At 42.7% G+C, this 21,562-nt stretch overlaps 1 protein-coding gene across 4 annotated transcripts in view; it reads left to right on the top strand.

Annotated features, from left to right (window-relative positions):
• The first annotated feature begins 7,816 nt into the window (after positions 1-7,816).
• Positions 7,817-21,562, top strand: part of WDR33 (WD repeat domain 33) — a 122,109-nt gene continuing 108,363 nt past the window's right edge. For 3 of the 4 annotated variants that reach the window (XR_013966538.1, XM_080798362.1, XM_080798363.1), the window contains exon 1: positions 7,830-7,985. The gene's annotated coding sequence lies outside the window, so the exon portion shown is untranslated. Of the gene's footprint in view, positions 7,986-21,562 lie in introns of all 4 variants that reach the window. The other variant, XM_080798364.1, reaches the window with a different exon arrangement.

The following is a 21,562-nucleotide window of genomic DNA, read 5'->3' on the forward strand; positions in this document are numbered from 1 at the left end:
GTTCCTAATAACAGAGCCCAGAATACTAGGACAAGTCAGGCCAGGTGGAGACATCCAATCAGTAAAAGTACACATATTGTCTCCCTAACCACCAAAGAATGTAAACTCCGCCTTTTGGGCGCCAAACTTGAGCACCAATTCTGACCAGAGTAATAGGTTAGTTCAAACAACTACTATAGGGGTAAATTGTAATTCAATTGGCCACCTGCGTGTGACCTAACATGACTATGCAACTTTCTCTGTGTGTTACAATCTCATTGGCCACCTATGTGTGGCCAGGCTTTTGCTCTATAAAAGGTAAGATGGGGAGGGGTCGCCCTCTTCGGAGGCGGCCCTGACGGGTCAGTCAGTCAATTATTGAGCCTGTAAGCTGGGGATGGTCGCTCTCTTCAGAGACGGCCCTGGCCATCAGTCTGACTTCTAATGCTTAACATAGAATAGAGCTTTGCATAACTTTCACCTTATCTCAGTCTCGTTCCCTTGACCAATCAGTCTAACTTTTAATACTTATCATAAAATAAAGCTTTAAATAACTTCCACTTTGTCTCAGTCTTGTTTCGTTTAATAACGGACCTAACAGGCATAGAGCCAATTAAAAAAAATTAAGCCCACTGTCAGGCAATTGAGGCTTATATGCTGTGCTGAAGTAAGAAGAGCGTAGGGGTCTGGGACTTCTAAGAGGAGGAAGACAAATTATGGGAAGATGTCTTTGCAGAGACAGTGGGATGCAGAGGAATTCAATCTCCAGGCCCTGCCAGCTTCCCCTACAGTTTACCATGCCTACCCCATATTGTTTGCAGTTATTCCTGGTGATAGTCCTCTTCCTGAACCATGCCCTCTATCTCATTATTTCAGACAGTTATGGGGGAGGTAAAAAGCTCTTCTTGAGTCTTTTGGGCCTTGATTGACTTCAGCTCAAAGTAATCAACATGCTTAAGTGGCACTTTTGGGAGAAGCTTATTCTGAACCTTTTCAGAGCACTGGAGATATGTGGTCAGATTTGTAATTTATTTTGAAGACTAAGCCATGTTATTCCATTTACCAAGGAAGAACGTGAAACTTAGAAGTCAGTATTATGCAGTCAGTAAATAAGAGATAAAATGTAAACTCCAGAAAAAATGTGAACACAGATTTCTGTGGTTAATGGGATTCCTAGTGATAGAAAAGTATTGAGGACACAAAATGGGATGAAGTTTTAATAGAGGCACTTGAGTATGTTCAAAGTGAAGGACAAACCCTGGAATGAGGACTGAGGTCCCTGAATTTAGTCTGTTATGTAGATGACCTCACCAGTGCTGATTAGGTAATTTTGATGGACTGGTTAAAGGTCACATTCCTGGGAAAGGCTGAAATAGCAGTTACTTTAGATAGTTAAGTCTCGGTTTGCTGATGTGGGGCTTAGCATAAGCAACTCCATTTTTGGCCTGTTATCTCTCTCTTTTTCTTTCTTTTTTTCTTTTCAGCAGTGGAGGCAATAGAAGCCAGTGTCAGTTCACTGGGTGGTAGAATCAACACTCTGATTCAGGCCTATTGACATGAGGGCCAGTGTTCTTAACCCCTGGCATGTTATGTAGGCCAAATCTGTAGTTGTGTATGCGGTATTCTAACATGAATTTTTCTGAAAGCATTAGAACTGTATATTTAAAGAAATTGTATGCATTACTTTTTTTCAGTATTTTAATTCAGATACTTTAGCTGGGTAGAGAGAGTACTTAAATTAATAAATAAACTTAAAAAAAGAAAGAACATATGGTGATGGTGATTGCAGTATTATTTGTATTAGCAGAAGTGCCTGACTGGCGTAGTTAGAAGAGCATGCAACTCCTGATCTCGGGGTCATGAGTTTGAGCCCCATGTTGGGGCTAGAGATTACTTAATAAATAAACTTAAAAAGATAAATTAAAAAAGTAACCTAAATGCTATTAGTAGAGCACTAATTAAGTAAATTAATTAAACTGTTCAGCCATGCAACAGAAAACCAAGAGGCTATTAAAAGGATGAAGGCTATATCCGTATGTGAACTAAGAAAAGAGTCAAGATATATTGCCACAGGAGAAGCAAGATAAGTTTGTATAGTATCCTATTTCTGTAGGAAAAGAAATTTTGTGTACAATGTTTTCATATATGTGTCTTCGCAAAGGCACAGTCTTTGGTGAGTGGCTGCGTCTAGAAAGGTGTCATGGTGTGAGCATGACCATCTTTTCACTGTTTACCTCCTTGTATCTTTAATTTGGTGCCATTTGCATGTATTAATCCCCCCCCAAATAATGAGGCAATTACTCAACCTTTTATTTTTTATTTTTTTAAAGATTTTATTTATTTATTTGACAGACAGAGATCACAAGCAGGGAGAGAGGCAGGCAGAGAGAGAGGAGGAAGCAGGCTCCCCGCTGAGCAGAGAGCTGCACGTGGGGCTTGATCCCAGATCCCCGGGATCATGACCTGAGCCGAAGGCAGAGGCTTTAACCCACTGAGACACCCAGGCGCTCCTCAACCTTTTTTTTTTTTTTTTAAAGATTATTTATTTATTCATTTGAGAGAGAGAGAGAGAGAGCACGAGAGGGGAGAAGGTCAGAGGGAGAAGCTGACTCCCCACGGAGCTGGGAGCCTGATGTGGGACTCGATCCCGGGACTCCAGGATCATGACCTGAGCCGAAGGCAGTCGCTTAACCAACTGAGCCACCCAGGTGCCCCTTAAAGATTTTTTAAAAAAGATTTTATTTATTTATTTGACAGAGAGAGAGAGATCACAAGTAGGTAAAGAGGCAGGCAGGCGGGGGACGGGAAGCAGGCTCCCTGCAGGGAGTCCGATGTGGGGCTTGATCCCAGGACCCTGAGATCATGACCTGAGCGGAAGGCAGAGGTTTAACCCACTGAACCACCCAGGCGCCCCTAAAGATTGTTTTTTTATTTATTTGAGAAAGAGAGAGAGCACACAAGAGTACGGGAGCATGAGCAAGGGGGAGAGTCTGAAGGAGAGGGAGTGGCAGGCAGATGGAGAAGCAGGCTCCCCTCCTGATGCAGGACTCCATCACAGGACCCTGGGATCATGACCTGAGCTAAAGGCAGACGCTTAACCAACTGGGCCACCTAGGCACCCCTAAACCTTTATTTAAAGAGAATTTCAGGGTGTCTGGGTGGCTCAGTTGTTAAACATCTGCCTTCGGCTCAGGTCATGATCCCAGGGTCCTGGGATCCAGCCCTGCATCAAGCTCCCTGCTCAGTGGGGAGCCTGCTTCTCCCTTCCCACTCCCTCTGCCTGTGTTCCCTCTCTCACTCTTTCCCTGTCAAATAAATAAATAAAATCTTAAAAACAAAAACCCATAAAGGTGTCCGACTCTTGATTTTGGCTCAGGTCATGATCTCAGGGTTGTGAGGTTGAGCCCCCTGTAAGGCTTTGAGCTCAGTGTGGAGCCTGCTTGGGATTCTTTCTCTCCCTCTCCCTTTGCCCTTCTCCCCCCACCCTAGCTCATGTGTTCTCTCTAAATAAATAAAATCTTTCTAAAAAAAGGAATAAAGAAAATTTCAAATACACACAAAAGCAGAATAGCATAATGAACTCTAATTATCTATCACTTAGCCAACTTGTGTCATCTGTCTCCCTCTTTTCTCCCTTTCCCCCTTAAGGATATTCAGTCATGTAAAACAAACAAACAAAAAATAAACATTCCTCAGATTGTTGCAAACTCTTAGCTAATTTCTCAAGTTCTAAAAAACTGAAAAGGTTGATTTTGAGAAATTTTTGCCAATGTGTTGTTTTACAAAGGAGAGGGTTTTTTTTTTTTGGATGTCCTTATTAACCATTTCTGCTGATGTTCTTGACTGGAATGTTTTAAAGCAAATACCATCCTATCATTTAATATACATTTAACCCACAAATAATTCAGAATGTAACTAATGGGAAACTATTTTAAAAATTTAATCAGGGGTACCCGGGTGGCTCAGTTGTTTAAGTGTCTGACTCTTGATTTTAGTTTGGGTCATGATGTCAGGGTCATGAGATCGAGCCCCAAGTTGAACCTGCTTAAGATTCTCTCTCTCCCTCTGCCCCTTCTGCCCAGCTCACACATGCTGTCTCAAAAAAAAAATTAATTAAAAATTTTAACCAAATATCAGTTACATGTAAAAAATTGAATAATTTTGTTTAAAAAAAATTTTTTTTTTAAATTTATTCATTTGAGAGAGAGACAGACAAAGAGGTAGAGAGGAAGAAGGAGAGGGAGAAGCAGACTCTCTGCTGAGCTGGGAGCCCGATGTTGGGCTCAGTCCTAGAATGTGGAGATCATGACCTGAAGGCAGACACTTAACCATCTAAGCCACCCAGGCACCCCAAAAAACTGAACAATTTTTTTTAGTGCCATGTAATATCCACCCATTCCATGTTCACATGTCCTCATTTTGCCAAAAATTTTTTTCTTTTTTTTTTTTTAAAGTCAGTTTGTTAAATTCAGGTTCGAAACAAGAGCACATTTTGCATTTGGGTGGTATGTCTCATTAAAAAGAAAATCACAGGTCCAAAATGGAGTCACTTATGTTAGGCCATGTCACCAGCGTGGGGTTTAATCCCTAACCTAATTGCAGGTTCAACTTCCTTCAGCAATGTAGTCTTAATTGGTCAGTTAGGGATTCTCTGGTCAGTACCAGTGACATAATCTGTTGTAGGGGTCAAGGTTAAGCCAACCCAAAATGTGTGTTTTTGTTTGTTTTTGCGACATCACAATTTATCACATTGAGTCTGAAATGCAATTCATAACATAATGCCAAAAATTTTTTCACAAGTACTGCCTGAAAAGGTAGTGGCTATATTAAGAGAGATCAAATAAATCGACACTCATATGGAACTTTTTAGACAAAAGGGAGTTGTTTAGGGCACCTGCATGGCTCAGTGAGTTAAGCCTCTGCCTTCGGCTTGGGTCATGACCTCAGGGTCCTGGGATCCAGCCCCACATCAGGCTCTCTGCTCAGCGGGGAGCCTGCTTCCCTCTTCCTCTCTGCCTGCCTCCCTGCAGGGATCTCTCTCTGTCAGATAAATAAATAAAATCTTTTAAAAAAAAAAGTTGTTCATAAATGTAGATATTTTTCATTCTCTAACAAGACTTTGTCTTTTTAAAATAAATCAGGTTCTCTTCTTGTTCCCCAGAGATGATGTCCTTTGTGTCCTACCAGGTGATCCAAGTCTTCTTTAAATGGGTTGTAGCCTTGTTCCTTTAAACAACGCAGTGCCCAGAAAAGCTGGTCCAGAGGAGAAAATTCTTCCCAGGGAACGCACTCCCACCTTTCATTTTTTTTAGGCTCTGTAATCTTTGGTTCCAGGTCATGAGTCATATCTACCTCTCCTTTCCTTAGTACGGTCACATAATGGTAATTTTCTTTCTCAACAAAGAAATTCACAACTAAGGCAAAGAGAATATTTTTCAGGTGAAGAGCTGCTTCTTACCAGGTTTCCCTTTGAGCACATTCTTCCCACGTTTCACCAAACTCCAAATGGCCCCAGGGAGTTGAAAACTTCGTCTCCAACTGACCCTTTCCTTTGCCAGGATGAGACAAAGAGGATGCTGGCTGCTAGTCACCACTACTCCTCCGGAGATTCTAGGACACTGCCTGGGAGGCTCCAGGTGGGCCATCATAGCATGGGAGGACCCAGCAGGGGCCAGCCAAAATGTGCTACTTTGGCATACTGATTGTATTTTTTATTTATTTCAATTAATTATAGCTAGTGAGCAGGGGAAAGGGGCAGAGGGAGAAGGAGAGGGAGAATCCCAAGTAGACTCTATGTTGAGCTCAGAGCCCAGGGCTCAATCTCACAACCCTGAGATCATGACCTGAGCCCAAATGAAGACTTGGGACACTTAACCCATCAAGCCACACAGGCGCCCCTATTTATTTATTTATTTATTTATTTATTTTTAGATTTTATCTATACGTTAGAGTGGGGAGGAGCAGAGGGAGAGGGACAAGCAGACATCCCCCTGAGCGTGGAGCCCCATGTGGGGCTCCATCTCATGACCCTGAGATCATGACTTGAACCAAAATCAAAAGTTGATGCTTAACTGACTGAGCCAGCCAGGTGTCCTGTATGCTGATTATTTTATTTTATTTTAAAAGACCCTATTTATTTATTTGACAGAGATCACAAGTAGGCAGAGAGGCAGGCGGAGAGAGAGGAAGGGAAGTAGGCTCCCCGCGGAGTAGAGAGCCGGATGCGGGGCTTGATTCCAGGGCCCTGAGATCAGGACCTGAGCTGAAGGCAGAGGCTTTAACCCATCGAGCCAACCAGGCACCCATGAACACTCTTGTACAAGCCGCGGGTAGATGTATGCACTCATTCCATTTGGAGGGAATTGCTGGGTCGCAGGGTGAGTAAGACTTAGCTCTAACAGACACTGTTAAACAGTTTTCCAAAGTGGCTGTACTACTGGGTACAGTTTTTACAACTTGGTCTGAGAGGAAAGGAGATAACCCACCGGGGTGATTTGCATCAAGTAATGTAAGCAACTGGCTCCTGGGTGGCTCAGTGGGTTAAAGCCTCTGCCTTCGGCTCCGGCTCAGGTCATGATCCAGGGTCCTGGGATCGGGCCCCTCACCGGGCTCTCTGCTTAGCAGGGAGCCTGTTTCTCCCCTCCGGCCCCCCCCGCCCCTCTCCGCCTACTTGTGATCTCTATCAAATAAATAAATAAAATCTTAAAAAAAAAAAGTAATGTAAGCAACTTCGTGCTTGACTAAGCTGGGTGCTTTCATTTAAAAGCTCAAAATAGGAGGGGCGTCTGGGTGCCTCAGTGGGTTAAGCCGCTGCCTTCGTTTCAGGTCATGATCCCAGAGTCCTGGGATCAAGCCCCCGCATCAGGCTCTCCGCTCAGCAGGGAGCCTGCTTCCCTCTCTCTCTCTGCCTGCCTGTCTACTGTGATCTCTCTCTCTGTCAAATAAATAAATAAATAAAACCTTAAAAAAAAATAAAAGCTCAAAATACGAAAACAAAACAAAACAAAAACCCCCCAAAATAAAAGCTCAAAATACGGTCAGGCAGAAGCCTCAATTTCATAGACTCGGCAAAGCCAAGTGCCTTGCCCACAATTTCATTGCTTGGGGGCGGGGGGGTGTCTTGGCCACATACCGTAAGTGCCACATCGACCCCGGAAAAAAATTTCTTTCTTTTAGAGATAATCTACTTATTTATTTGACAGAGTGACAGCACAAGCGGACAGAGCGGCAGGCAGAGAGAAAAGGAAAAGTCGGCTCCCGCTGAGCGGGGAGCCCCAGGCGGGGTCCATCCCAGGACAACCCGGATCCGGTCATGGTCCGAGCTGAAGGCAGCCGCTCAACCGGCCGAGCCACCCAGGCACCCCCTGAGCAATTTTTTTTTTAAGATCTTATTTTTATTTATTTGACAGAGAGAGAGATCACAGGTAGGCAGAGAGACAGGCAGAGAGAGCAGGGGAAACAGGCTCCCCGCTGAGCAGAGAGCCCGATGCGGGGCTCGATCCCAGGAGCCTGGGATCATGACCTGAGCTGAAGGCAGAGGCTTAACCCACTGAGCCACCCACGCGCCCCACCTGAGCAAATTTCTTACTCAAACTTTAAAATGGGGTGTTTCTGAGAGCATTAAATTTAGCTCACAGTGTGAAGAAAGCGCGGCAAACCGCCCTGGCCTCCAACCTGCTGCGCCGATTTCCTCTCAGCGGGAACAAAGAAAGCTCGCAGTCAGGCGGTTCGGGGTATCTGGCCGAGTCCCGCCCCTCACCTAAGCTCCTGCGCAGATTGAGGCCGACGGAGCTAAACGCCAGGCGCGCATGACGTGTAACGATGGACGGTGCGTGATGACGCCAGGGCGTGCGCTCGGTGGCTCGTAGGGGAAGATGGCGGCTGCTCCTTTGGAAGAGAGGGATTGAGACGGGTGGAGGGAAAAGGCCAGGCGGGAGAGACGTTCTCAACAGTGAAGACAAACTCTTCGCTCACTATTCATTAGGAGCTCTGCTCAGCGCCGGAGGGTGAGTGCAGCGGCGGCAGGGGACCCTTCGCCTGCAGCAGGCGGCGGCACTTTCCGCCATTTTCAAGCTCGGCCGTTGCGTGCTTTGGGGGCCTGGAGGGGCGCCTGGGGACAGGTTGAGAGAACAGGGAGGATCGTCGTCGGGAGGGCCCTTTGAGGCTAGTTCGAGCTTTAGGGGAGGGAGCTGGAGGCTTGAGGCAGAGCGGGGAAGGAGGGCAGGGTAGGACTAAGGCTCCTGACTAGGAACCGGTGGCGACAAGAAGACGTAGGTAGTGTAGGCCACGGATAAGACGTAAAGTTTGGAGAAGGGAAACGCGTTAAACAGATTTGGGGCGGGAGTGGAAGGGGTTGAGCCGAGAGTTGAATGGTACGTGGCTTTGGTTGGTTCAAGGGGTCTCGGGAAGTGAATGCGAAACCTGTGAAACAGCGGCAGGTTTAGCCTTGATATTATCGTGGCTTGAAATTGGTGTTTGTAACAGGGATGAGTCCACAGTTTGACAAGCAAAAACCCTCCTCCTTTGGAAAAGTTACATTCCTGTTTTGGTTGCTTTAGATCATGCTATCTGTCAGTGTCCCTTCAACAACTCCCTCCACACCTCCGGTTTTAAATTGCTTTCTGATAACCAGATGTTTTAGGATCTTAGAAAACTTTATTATTATTTTTTTTAGAAAAGAAAATAAATATTGATACTAGGTTGTTGTAACCCTTGTGGTTAGTGGCCCTTCCGTGGAAAGAGGAAGGTGGGTCGATAGGGAATTCCGTAATTGGATCAGTTTAAATCAGATCATAAAAGTTACTTGTAGAAAGCCTGTCAATGTTTTCAAGTAATTTATGCACATATGACATTACGTTAACTGTTCAGGAATTTAGGAAGACGTTCGAGTATGAACAAAAAAGCCCGGCGAATATCTCTTGAGAGCGCTTGGAAATCTGGTGCACGCAGTATTTTTTGCCTTTGAGCGTGATGCGGTGGCAGGTCTAGTTAATTCAAACAAAACTTTTAGAGACTGTTAGTTAAAAGGAAGCATGTTAATGGTTCCCATGGTGGCATTTTTCTTTTCCTAATCTTAATTGCATTTGACACCATTTTTTAATCACCATAAGATACTTTTTGCCCTTTTTAATGGTCTCTTTGCCTAAAAGATGAAATACTGTATCGATTTGAGTTTGTGCAGAAGTTTGAAGTTACATATTTAGCATATTTTATTGAAATTTACAGAAAAATTTTATCTTTCTGTACTAGTGGTAAGAGTATTGGTAGGAAGTTGGCCTTACATCACAATGAGTTAGTTACAAATAAATTCCTATCTATGATGTTGATGACTTAACTTGCATTCTTTGGTTGGTGAAAAATATTAAAAGGTCAGATTTTGCCATCACAGTTGTATCTTGACCTACGGCTTTAATTACACTTTTACTAACCACTTAAGGTGCTTATTCATAGTTCTCTTTGCTAAGTAATGTCCACATTTTTCACATTACTTTGGGAAAAACATGTTATTTATTGCCCACATTCAGACTGTTCATATTTCTGAATAAGGAAGTAAAATCATAATAAAGCATGCTTGCTTTCTTTCTAAAGATTTTATTTATTTGAGAGAGAGAGCGAGAGAGCGCGCATGAAGTGGGGGTTGGGGGTAGAGGGAGAAGCTCACTCCCCACTGAGCAGGGAGTAGAAGGCAGAAGCTTAACTTGCTGAGCCATCCAGGTACCCCCATAGTAAAGTTTTAAAACTACAACATATATATTGACAGAAATACTAGTGAAAGTCTTTCACTTACAAATATGCATACGGAGTCCTTTTGAGATTGCTTAGCAAAAAATTAGGACCTTTGTGACTGTTTTTAGATAAAGTAGTATTTGTAGTCTGCAGATTAGAAATCTTCATTATCAAAGTAAATTTACTTAAATTCATAAACTTAACACTTGTTTAGGCATTTCAGATTTGTTGTAAAATTCTGGATTTTCCTTAGTTTTCTGTCAAACATTCCAAGATTTTATTTGTTGAAACATTTCTTTTTTTAAAGATTTTATTTATTTGACAGAGAGAGAGAGACACCACAAGTAGGCAGAGAGGCAGGCAAAGAGAGAGTGGGTGAAGCAGACTCTCTGCTGAGCAGAGAGCCTGATGCAGGGCTCCATCCCCAAACCCTGAGATCACGACCTGAACTGAAGGCAGAGGCTTAACCCACTGAGCCACCCAGGCGCCCCTGTTTGTTGAAACTTTTGCTTGTGAGAGGTGTTATATCTGGATTTGTGTGTGTCTGTGTGTGTTTGTGTGTGGAATGGTGAAAGTTTCTCTGTTGCTGTAATGTGTTGTGTGACAAGTAAGTTGCCAGACCATAGTTTTAATGCTGAAAGATATTTGATCTTTGTCTTTGACAGTGACATAAGTTAAAACCTTTTCTCCTTGAACACACTCTGGTTAATAACATTTCTGTCCCCATTGCAAAAGACTTACATTAACATTGGTCTTAGACACAGAAGCTCTTAAGTATGTTGGAAAAGTCTTACCTGCATTACTCTCTTCCTTTCTGGTCCTTGAACATTTTATGTAGTATTTTCTGTTGGGGGACTGACTTCATAATGTTTGTGTTGTACCTTATATTCATAATTTGAGTGCTTATAAATTCTCAGAGCCTGGTTAGTATTGGAAAGGGCATGGCTTTCAGCAGCAGACAGGCTTAGGTTTGAGGGCCGGGTTCACCACTAGCCAGCCTTTATTTTATTTTATTTTTTTAAAATTGAATTTATTTATTCGACAGAGGGAGAGAGCTCGTGTGAGCACAAGCAGGGAGAGCAGCAGAGGGAGAGGGAGAAGCAGGCTCCCCACTGAGCAGGGAGCCCTGCAAGGGGCTTGATGCCAGAACCCGGGGATTATGACCTGAGCCACCCAGGCTCCCCTAGCCAGCTTTTTTATATTTTTTATATTTTATTTATATCAGTTAATTAAACTCCGAACTTCAGTTTCCTTGTATGTAAAAATGGTAATTATTTTAATAGTTATTTCATAGGTGAAAGAAAGTGATAACGTAGTAAGCATTTATTAAATTTTGGCATTTTTTCTTTCTGTGACTTTAATTGGCTAATTCATTTTTCAGGTGTTTTTTTTTTGAGGTATAATTGAAATGTAACATATTAGTTCGAGGTATTTGTATATATTGTAATATTTGTATATATTGCATATTGTTTATATATTTGTATATATTGTAAAATATATACAATTTGTATATATTGTAAAATGATCAATTAGTGTAGTTTATATCTTAAAGATTTTATTTATTTATTTGACAGAGATCACAAGTAGGCAGAGAGGCATGGGGAGGGGGCGGCGGGCAGGAAGCAGGCTCCTTGTTGAGCAGAGAGCCCGATGCGGGGCTCGATCCCAGCACCCTGGGATCATGACCTGAGCTGAAGGCAGAGGCTTTAACCCGCTGAGCTACCCAGGCACCCCACCAATTTTTTTTCTTGTGATAACTTAAGATCTACTCTCAGCATCTTTCATATATGCAATATAGTATTATTAACTATAGTCACGATGTTGTACCTTATATCCCCATGACTGACTTATTTTTTTATAACTGGAAGTTTCCTTTTTTTTTTTTTTTTAAAGATTTCATTTATTTATTTGAGAGAGTGAGAGAGGAAAGGTCAGAGGGAGAAGCAGACTCCCCGCAGAGCTGGGAGCCTGATGTGGGACTTGATCCTGGGATTCCAGGATCACAACCTGAGCTGAAGGCAGTGGTGCAACCAGCTGAGCCAACCAGGTGCCCTAGAACTGGAAGTTCCTACCTTTGATCCCCTTTACCTATTTTGCCTCCCCTCCTCCTTTTCAGTTTTTAAAGTTTAACTCAGATATCTTTGTTAAAGACTTACAGTCTCATTCCTCTGCTGAACTGTTTCCTTTCTCTGTTATTAAAGCATTTTGTGATATCTGTTTGATGTATTTTGATTGTGTATCTTCTCCACTCCTTTGTGAACTCTTTGAAGGCAGCTGCTTTATTGCCTTATATTTTTGTATTTATAAAGTCTAGGCATAGATAGAGTGAGTTTTCTATGAAAATTTTCCTCATGACTACTGGGATTCGTTTTCCCACAGATCTGGTTTATTTCTGCTCCTTGGCCTTTACTTAAGACCTTTTTGCTTGCCTCCCCACTCTCAGACCGTTCGTATCCTATCTGTTCCTCAAAATCCAGGTAAATCTTATCATATTAATGAGGTCTTCAGTGACTTTGTAACTCCTCTCTCCAGTTAACCTAGGGTCTGTGTGACTGCCTTCTGTTACTTTGTGTCCTGTAGTACTTGGCACTATGTCTTACCCATTTTGAGTAGGTCCTTGGATGGTAAGTGCTGGCTGAGTTTGTTATGGGCACCTGCTCTATTCACTGTCCCATTTAGTAAGATACTTTTAAGGAGCAGTTTCCCCTTTTTTGTATGTGGAATATTCTAATAAATTTTCCCCCATCTTTGTATATTATGGGAAATTGTAAACATCCAGAAAAGTTGAGAGAATGAACACCTATTACCTTCCATTTCGATTTACCTATTATTAACATTTAACTGTTCTGCTTTAGCCCTTTTTCACTCCCCTCTCAACAGTCAATTGAAATTAAATTGCATATATCAGGGGTGCCTGAGTGGCTCAGTGGATTAAGGCTCTGCCTTCGGCTTAGGTTATGATCTTAGCATCCTGGGATCGAGCCCTGCATCGGGCTCTCTGCTCACAGAGAGTCTGCTTCCCCCTCTCTCTCTGCCTGCCTCTCTGCCTACTTGTGATCTTTCTCTCTCTCTCTGTCAAGTAAATTAAATAAAATCTTAAAAAAAAAATTGCAGGGGCACCTGTGTGGCTCAGTGGGTTAAAGCCTCTGCCTTCAGCTCAGGTCATGATCCCAGGGTTCTGGGATCGAGCCCTGCATCGGGCTCTCTGCTCAGCAGGGAACCTGCTTCTCTGCCTACTTGTGATCTCTGTCTGTCAAATAAATAAGTAAAAAAAAAAATCTTTAAAAAAAAAATGCATGTATCATGCTGTTTGTCCCCTAAATACCTCAGGATGCATCTCTTTAAAATAATGCCATTCTTCTACACTTGATACATTTTTATTTCAAACCAGACTCTACCTAAGGCAATATTAAAAACACAGTACCATTATTATGACTAAAGTAATTAGCATTAAGTATCTGGCACTGACTTCTTATTTTTATTTTATTTTTTAATTTTTTATTATTATTATTTTTAAAGATTTTATTTATTTATTTGACAGAGAGAGAAAGATCACAAGTAGGCAGAGAGGCAGGCAGACAGAGAGGGAGAAGCAGACTCCCTGCTGAGCAGAGAGCCCTATACGGGGCTCGATCCCAGGACCCTGAGATCATGACCTGAGCTGAAGGCAGAGGCTTAACCCACTGAGCCACCCAGGCACCCCTGACTTCTTATTTTTAAATTTTTATTATTTATTTCTTTTCTTTCTGTCTTTTTTTTTTTTTTTAAGAGATTTCATTTAATTGTTTGAGAGAGAGTGAGCAAGCATGAGCTGAGGGGAGAGGGGAGGGAGAGGGAGAAGGAGGCTCCTCTATGAGCGGGAAGCCTATGTGGAGCTCAGTCCCAGGACCATGGGATCATGAGCTGAGCTGAAGGCAGCCGCTTAACTGACTGAGCCACCCAGGTGCCCCTCGCATTGACTTTTTATTTTATTTTATTATTTTTTAAGATTTTATCTATTTATTTGACACAGAGAGAGGTCACAAGTAGGCAGAGAGGCAGGCAGAGAGAGGGGGACACAGGCTCCCGGCTGAGCAGAGAGTCCGATGTGGGGCTCGACCCCAGGACCCTGAGATTACGACCTGAGCCAAAGGCAGAGGCTCAACCCACTGAGCCAACCAGGCACCCCGGTACTGACTTTTTAAAGAATGTTCCACATTTAGAATTTTCTGATTGAATGCTTAAAATGTCATTTAATTTGTTTCTTTAATTCCTGTAAGGTGGAAGTTAAGTCTAGAGAGGCTTTATTAAATTTGGGTCAGATATGTTTGGCACAGATACTTCATAGGTGATGGATTTATGTTGCCTTACATCAGGAACAACAGAATGTCTGGTTCTTCTATTGAGGATCCATAAGTAAGCTATTAGTTTGCCCCATTGTTTACCATATTAAGTTTCCTTGTTTAGTGTGGTGTCCACCAGATTTCTTCATTGGAAAAGTACACTTTCCCCTTTTACCTAATGGTTGATTATTGTTGGCCTAGTCATTTATTTTATTGGGGTTTTCTAACTCTGTTGTTTACACTTAATAGCTGTTTTCTGTAAAAAAGAGCTTCCCCGGGATGCCTGGGTGGCTCAGTCGGTTAAGCGGCTGCCTTCGGCTCAGGTCGTGGTCCCAGTGTCCTGGGATCGGGTCCCACATCGGGCTCCTTGCTCCTCGGGGAGCCTGCTTCTCCCTCTGCCTGCCACTCTGCCTGCCTATATTCTCTCTATCTCTCTGACAAATAAATAAAATCTTAAAAAAAAAAAGAGCTTCCCCCTTTTCATGTTTTAAGCTTTTTTTTTTTAATAAGTTTTTTTTTTAATATTTTATTTATTTGTCAGAGAGAGAGAGAGGGAGAGCGAGCGAGCACAGGCAGAGTGGCAGGCAGAGGCAGAGGGAGAAGCAGGCTCCCTGCTGAGCAAGGAGCCCGATGTGGGACTCGATCCCAGGACGCTGGGATCATGACCTGAGCCGAAGGCAGCCGCTTAACCAACTGAGCCACCCAGGCGTCCCTGTTTTAAGCTTTTTAGGTTTTTTTCTTTTTAATAATTTAAAGATTTTATTTATTTGTTTTTGGGAGAGAGAGAACACAAGTGTGGCAGAGGGGGAGAGGGAGTAGCAGACTCCCCAATGAGCAGGGAGCCCAATGCGGGACTCCATCCCAAAACCCTGGGATTATGACTTGAGCTGAAGGCAGACCCTTAACTGATTGAGCCACCCAGGTGCCCAAAACTTTTAAATTTTGAGGGGCGCCGGGGTGGTTCAGTCGTTAAGCTTCTGCCTTCAGCTCAGGTCATGATCCCCGTGTCCTGGGATTGAACCCCTTGTCTGGCTTCCCGTCAGCAGGGAGCCTGCTTCTCCCCTTCTGCCTGCTGCTTCCACTGCTTGTGCTCTCTCTCTCTCTCTGTCAAATAAGTAAATAAAATTGTAAAAAACAAACAAAAAAACCCCTTAAATTTTGAAATAAATACAGATTTACAGAGTATTCAATTAAAGTACAAAAAACTCCAATATAGCTTTCATCACTATTCACTTATTAACATTTTGTCACATTTGTTTTTCTCTCCTTCCCTTTATTCCTATTTTCTCCCATGCTGTTCACAGATGTTATGCACCTTTTCACCTAAAAACATCATTTTCTCTCTTTTTTTTTTTTTAAAGCCCAATGTGGGGCTTGAACTCATGACCTTGAGGTCAAGACCAGAGTTAAGAACTCCCTATCATCACCTGTGAAGTGTCTGTGTCAAACATACTTGGCCCAAATTTAATCAAGCCCCTCCTGAGTCAGATGCTTAACCGACTGAGCCATCCAGGCGCCCCAGAATACCATTCTCTTAAATACCCACAGTGTTAACAAATTCTACATGCTTAACATTGATGCATTATCTTATATTAGGCTTCAGATTTCTCCAGTTGTCTGAGCAATGTCCTTCAGAGATTTTGTGCCTTTTTAAAAAAATTCAGGATTTAATCTAGATTTTTAAAAAAAGATTTTTATTTATTTGACAGAGAGAGACAGCGAGAGAGGAAACACAAGTGGGAGGAGTTGGAGAGGGAGAAGCAGGCTTCCCACCAAGCAGGGCTCTATCCCAGGACCATGGGATCATGACCTGAGCCGAAGGCTGATGTTTAAGTGACCGAGCCACCCAGGTGCCCCTCTAGATTTAAAAGAAATATATATTTTATTAATTTATTTGAGAAGAGAGCACATGCAGGGGTAGCGGCTGGCCGAGGGAGAGGAGGAAGCAGGCTCTTCACTGAGCAGAGAGCCCAATACAGGGCTTGATCTCAGGATACTGGAATCATGACCTGAGCCAAAACCAGAGGGTTAACTTACAAGCTACCAAGGGATCCCTCAAATCTCTTTAGTCTTTAATCAGGACCAGTTATTTGGCGTTTTTTCTTTTCATGAATGACTTTTTTTTTTTTTTAAAGATGTTATTTATTTGTCAAAGAGAGAGAGCAGGAGAGAGCACAAGCATGAGGAGCAGGCAGAGGGAGCAGCAGGCTCCCTGCTGAGTAAGGATGCAGGACTTGATCCCAGGATCTTGGGATCATGACCTGAGCCAAAGGCGAGGCTTAACCAACTGAGCCACCCAGGCAGCCCGATAACTGACATTTTTAAGTGTAAAGGCCACTAGTTTTGTTTTCTCTTATTTTGGAGGATATTATTACATACTCAACAGATTTTACTTTTTTTAGTATGTTACGCAATTAGAATTTTCAGTGGACAAAGCTAGGAAATGTGTTTTCAAAAATCATCAGTTTATATTGGTGTTTTATTTTATTTTTTTTCAAAGATTTTATTTATTTATTTATTTGACAGACAGAGATCACAAGTAGGCAGAGAGGCAGGCGGAGAGAGAGGAGGAAGCAGGCTCCCCTCTGAGCGAGAGCTGATGTGGGGGGCTGGATCCCAGGACCCTGAGATCATGACCTGAGCCGAAGGCAGAGACTTAACCCACTGAGCCACCCACGTGCCCCTATTGGTGTTTTATTTTAATTTAACTTATTTTTTAGAGATTTATTTATTTATTTATTTAATGAGAGAGAAAGAGCGTGTGCCAGGTGGGGAGGAGCAGAGGGAGAGAAACTTCAGCAGACTCTGTGCTTTGCACCCATGACTTTGAGATCACAGTGAGCCAAAACCAGGAGTTGGATGCTTAAGCAGCTGTACCACACAGGTGCCCCTCTTTTTTTATTTAATTATTTTTTAAGATTTTAGTTTTAAGTAATTTGTACATCTAACATGGGGCTCAAGCTTACAACCCAGAGATCAAGAATTGCATGCGCCACTGACTGAGCTAGTCAAGTGCCCCTCCCCTACATTGGTATTGTATTTTTATTTATTTATTTTTAAGAGAGGTAAGAGATGGGGAGAGAGAGTGAGCTGTGTGTATGAACATGGGCAAGGGGCAGAGGGAGAGAGAGGGAATCTTTTTTTTTTTTTTTTTAAAGATTTTTTTATTAGAGAGAGAGAGAGAGCCATGCATGGGTAGAGGAAAAGGGAGAAGCAGGCTCTCTGCTGAGCAGAGAGCCTGAAGCCAGGCTTGATCCCAGGACCCTGAGATCACAACTTGAGCTGGAGGCAGACTCTTTTTTTTAAATTTATTCCTTTGTCAGAGAGAGAGAGCGCACAAGCAGGCAGAGGGAGAAGTAGGCTTCCCACCAAGCGGGGAGCCTGAGGCGGGACTTGATCCCACAACCCTGGGATCATGACCTGGGCCAAAGGCAGACACTTAACTGACTGAGCTACCCAGGCATTCCCCGAAGGCAGACTCTTAAGTGACTGAGCCACCCAGGCACCCTGAAAGAATCTTAAGCTGGGTGTGGAGTGCAGTATGGGCCTCGGTCTCCTTACCCTCAGATCATGAGCTGAGCTGAAATCAAGAGCTGGAGGCTTAACTGACTGAGCCACCCAGGTGCCCTCTCCCATCCACCTCATATTGGCTTCTTTTTTTTCATATTCTTTGAAATTCAAATCACAGTTAACGTTATTATTGGGAAAGTAGAGTCAAATTTACAGTGCCAGTATTATTACTAGCAGCCCTACTGAGTATAGGTGATTTCAGTCCTCATTTTCCTTAGAATGTATCCTACTAAAGAGGAACAGGTAGAGAACTGTGTTCAGAGTTACTTAAAGTAACACTTAGGAAAAAAAGATTATTTATTTATTTATCTGAGAGAGTGAGCAGGGGGAGGGGTAGAGGGAGAGAGAGAAGCAGACTCTCTTCTGAGCAGGGACCCCGATGCAGGGCTTATGACCTGAGCAGAAGGCAGATGCTTAACTGACTGAGCCACCCAGGTGCCCCATAACACTTCTTTTCTACTTGGTCAGTTTGATTTTTTTTTTTTTTAAGATTTTATTTATTTATTTATTTGACAGAGATCACAAGTAGGCAGAGAGGCAGGCAGAGAGAGAGGAGGAAACAGGCTTCCCACTGAGCAGAGCCCGATGTGGGGCTCGATCCCAGGACCCTGGCATCATGACCCGAGCAGAAGGCAGAGGCTTTAACCCACTGAGCCACCCAGGCGCCCCTGATTTTTTTTTTTTTTAATGAAGATTTTATTTATCTGAGAGAGAGCGTGCACATAAGCGGGGGAAAGGAGGGTAGGGGCAGGGGGAGAGGGACAAGTAGTCTCTCTGCTAAGAGCCCCCTGCAGGGCTCAGTCCCAGGATCTTGAGATCGTGACCTAAGCTGAAGACAGATACTTAACTCATTATGCTACCCAGGCTCCCCTGGTTTTATTAGTTTTGATTAGTTTGACTTTGTTTGCATTCATTATTGGGGTATGGAATTTTTTATTTTTTATTTTTCTAAAGATTTTGTCTATTTACTTGACAGCGAGAGAAGGAACACAAGCATGGGGAGTGAGGGAGTGAGAGAGGGAGAAGCAGGCTTCCCACCAAGCAGGGAGCCCAATGCGGGCTCTATCCCAGGACCCTGGGATCATGACTTGAGCCGAAGGCAGACACTTAATGACTGAGCCACCCAGGCGCCCCGTCCTTTATTCTTCTTGATTTAATTTTTAATTTTTTTTGTATATATATTTTTAAAGTTTTTATTTATTTGAGGGTGTAAGTGACAGAAAGAGCAGGAGGAGGGGAAGAGGGAGAAGCAGACTCCCTGCTGAGCATGAAGCCTGAGGTGGGGCTGTGGGGACTGGGAACGGGACTTGGGGTCCTGGGGATGTGGGGTTCAATCCCAGGACTACGGGATCATGACCTGAGCCGAAGGCAGACTCTTAACTGACTGAACCACCCAGACTTGATTTAATTTTTTTTATTTTTTGAAGATTTTATTTATTTATTTGACAGAGAGAGACCCAGTGAGAGAGGAAACACAAGCAGGGCTAGTGAGAGAGGGAGAAGCAGGCTTCCTGCCGAGCAGGGAGCCTGATGTGGGACTTGATCCCAGGACCGTGGGATCATGGCCTGAGCTGAAGGCAGATGCTCAACAACTGAGCCACCCAAGCGCCCTGATTTAATTTTTTATATATCAAATATTTATATGGTTTAAAAGATAAAACCACATTGAAAGAATACTTAAGTCTCTAGGCCTTCCACTCCCATTCTCACTCACCCAATGTATATATGTATGTATGTATGTATGTATTATTTTCCTTTTGTAAAAACTTGTGACCTTTTTTTAAATTGTAAAAGAATTTATCATCTTAACCATTTTTTAAGTGTATAGTTCAATAGTATTAAGTACATTCATTTGTGCCACAGATTTGAGAAATTTTTCATCTTGCAAAATTGAAACTCTACTTGTGGAACAACTTTCCATTTCTCCCTCCTCCTTCTCCTGGCAGTCACTGTTCTACTTATGTTTCTGTGAGTTTGATTAGTTTAGATACCTCATAATGATTGAAATCATGCATTATTTCTTTTTGTGGCTGGCATATTACACTTACCATAAAGTCTGCAAAGTTCATCCATGTTGTAGCATGTGACAGGATTTCCTTCCTTTGACAGCTGCAGAATATTCCCGTGTATGTATATTCCACATTATGTTTATCCATTCATCCATTGCTTATCTACCTTTTGGCTGTTGTGAATAGTGCTGCTATGAGAATGGGTGTCCAATCTGTTCAAGATCCCGCGTTCAGTTCTTTTGGATATATACTCAGAAGTGGGATTTCTGGATCACATGGTAGTCTATTTTTATTTTTTATTTTTATTTTTTTAAAGATTTTATTTATTTATTTGACAGAGAAAGATCACAAGTAGGCAGAGAGGCAGGAAGAGAGAGAGAGAGAGAGAGAAGCAGGCTCCCCGCTGAGCAAAGAGCCTGATGCGGAGCTCGATTCCAGGACCCTGAGATCATGACCTGAGCTGAAGGCAGCAGCTTAACCCACTGAGCCACCCAGGTGCCCCGGTAGTCTCTTTTTAATTTTTTGAGGAGCCTCCATCCCATTTTCCATGGTGATAATACCATTTTACAGTCCTACTAACAGTGTAAATGGGTTCAATTTCTTCACATTCTCATTAACACTTATTTCTTTTTTCTTTTCTTAGAGATTTTATTTATTTATTTGACAGAGAGTAAGAGATCATAAGTAGGTAGAGAGGCAGGAAGGGGGTGGGGGGAATGCAGGGTCCCTGCTGGCCAGAGAGTGCTATGTGGGACTTGATCCCAGGACCCTGAGATCATGACCTGAGCTGAAGGCAAATGCTCAACCACCTGAGCCACCCAGGCACCCCTTACTTCCTGTTTTTTTGATAGTAGTCATTCTATTTTTTTTTTTTTTTGATAGTAGTCATTCTAATAGGTGTGAGGTGATACCTCATTCTGTGTTGTTTTTTTTTTTTTTAAAGATCTTATTTGAGAGTGAGAGCTTAGTGCATGAGCAGCAGGGAGGGGCAGAGGGAGAAGAAGCAGACTCCCTGAGCAGGGAGCCCAACATAGGGATCAGTCCTAGGACCCTGAGATAATAATCTGAGCGAGGGGCACGTGGGTGGTTCATTCGGTTAAGTGTCAGCCTTTAGCTCAGGTCATGATCCTGGGGTCCTGGGATTGAGCTCTGTGTTGGGCTCCTTGCTCACTGGGTTGTCCACTTCTCCCTTTTCCTCTGCTCTTCCCGTCTGCTTGTACTGGCGCGCGATCGTTCTCTCTTTCTCCCCGCCTCCTTCTCGAATAAATAAATAAAATATTTAAAAAAGGAAGCAACCTGAGCCACCCAGGTGCCTCCCTCATTTTGGTTTTAATTTGCATTCATCTCATGATTAGTGATATCGAGCATCTTTTCATTTGTTCGTTGGCCATTTATATCATCTTTAGACAAAAGTCTATTCGAGTCCTTTGCCCCAATTTTAATTGGATTATTTGATTTTTTTTGTTGAGTTGTAGGATTTTTTTATCCATTCTGGATAATTAACCCTTTATTGGATATGTGATTTTCAAATACTTTTCCCCATTCTGTAGGTTGCCTTTTCACTCTGTTGATTGTATCCTTTGCTAACCAAACGTTTGAAAGTTTGGTGTTTACCTTTTGTATGTGTGACCCCGTTCTTTTTCCACCTAACGATACATCTGAGAAATCATTCCATATCCAGAGCTTCCCCTTCTGCAATGATAATGTGATTTATAATAAGAAATGTATATATGTATTGTGCATGCACTCTCTCTCTAGGAGATAGATATCTTTTCAGATACTTTGCCTGTTTAAAAAATTGGGTTGTCTTTTTATTACTGGGTTGTAAGAGTTATCTGTATATTCTAAATGCTACAGGTCCCTTACCAGATCTATGATTTGAAGAAATTTTCTCTCATTCTGTGGATTGTCTTTTCACTTTCTTGATGGTGTTATTGAAGCACAAGAGTAATTTTG

This window comes from Martes martes (genome assembly GCF_963455335.1).
Source record: "Martes martes genome assembly, chromosome: 3".
Taxonomy (NCBI): domain Eukaryota; kingdom Metazoa; phylum Chordata; class Mammalia; order Carnivora; family Mustelidae; genus Martes; species Martes martes.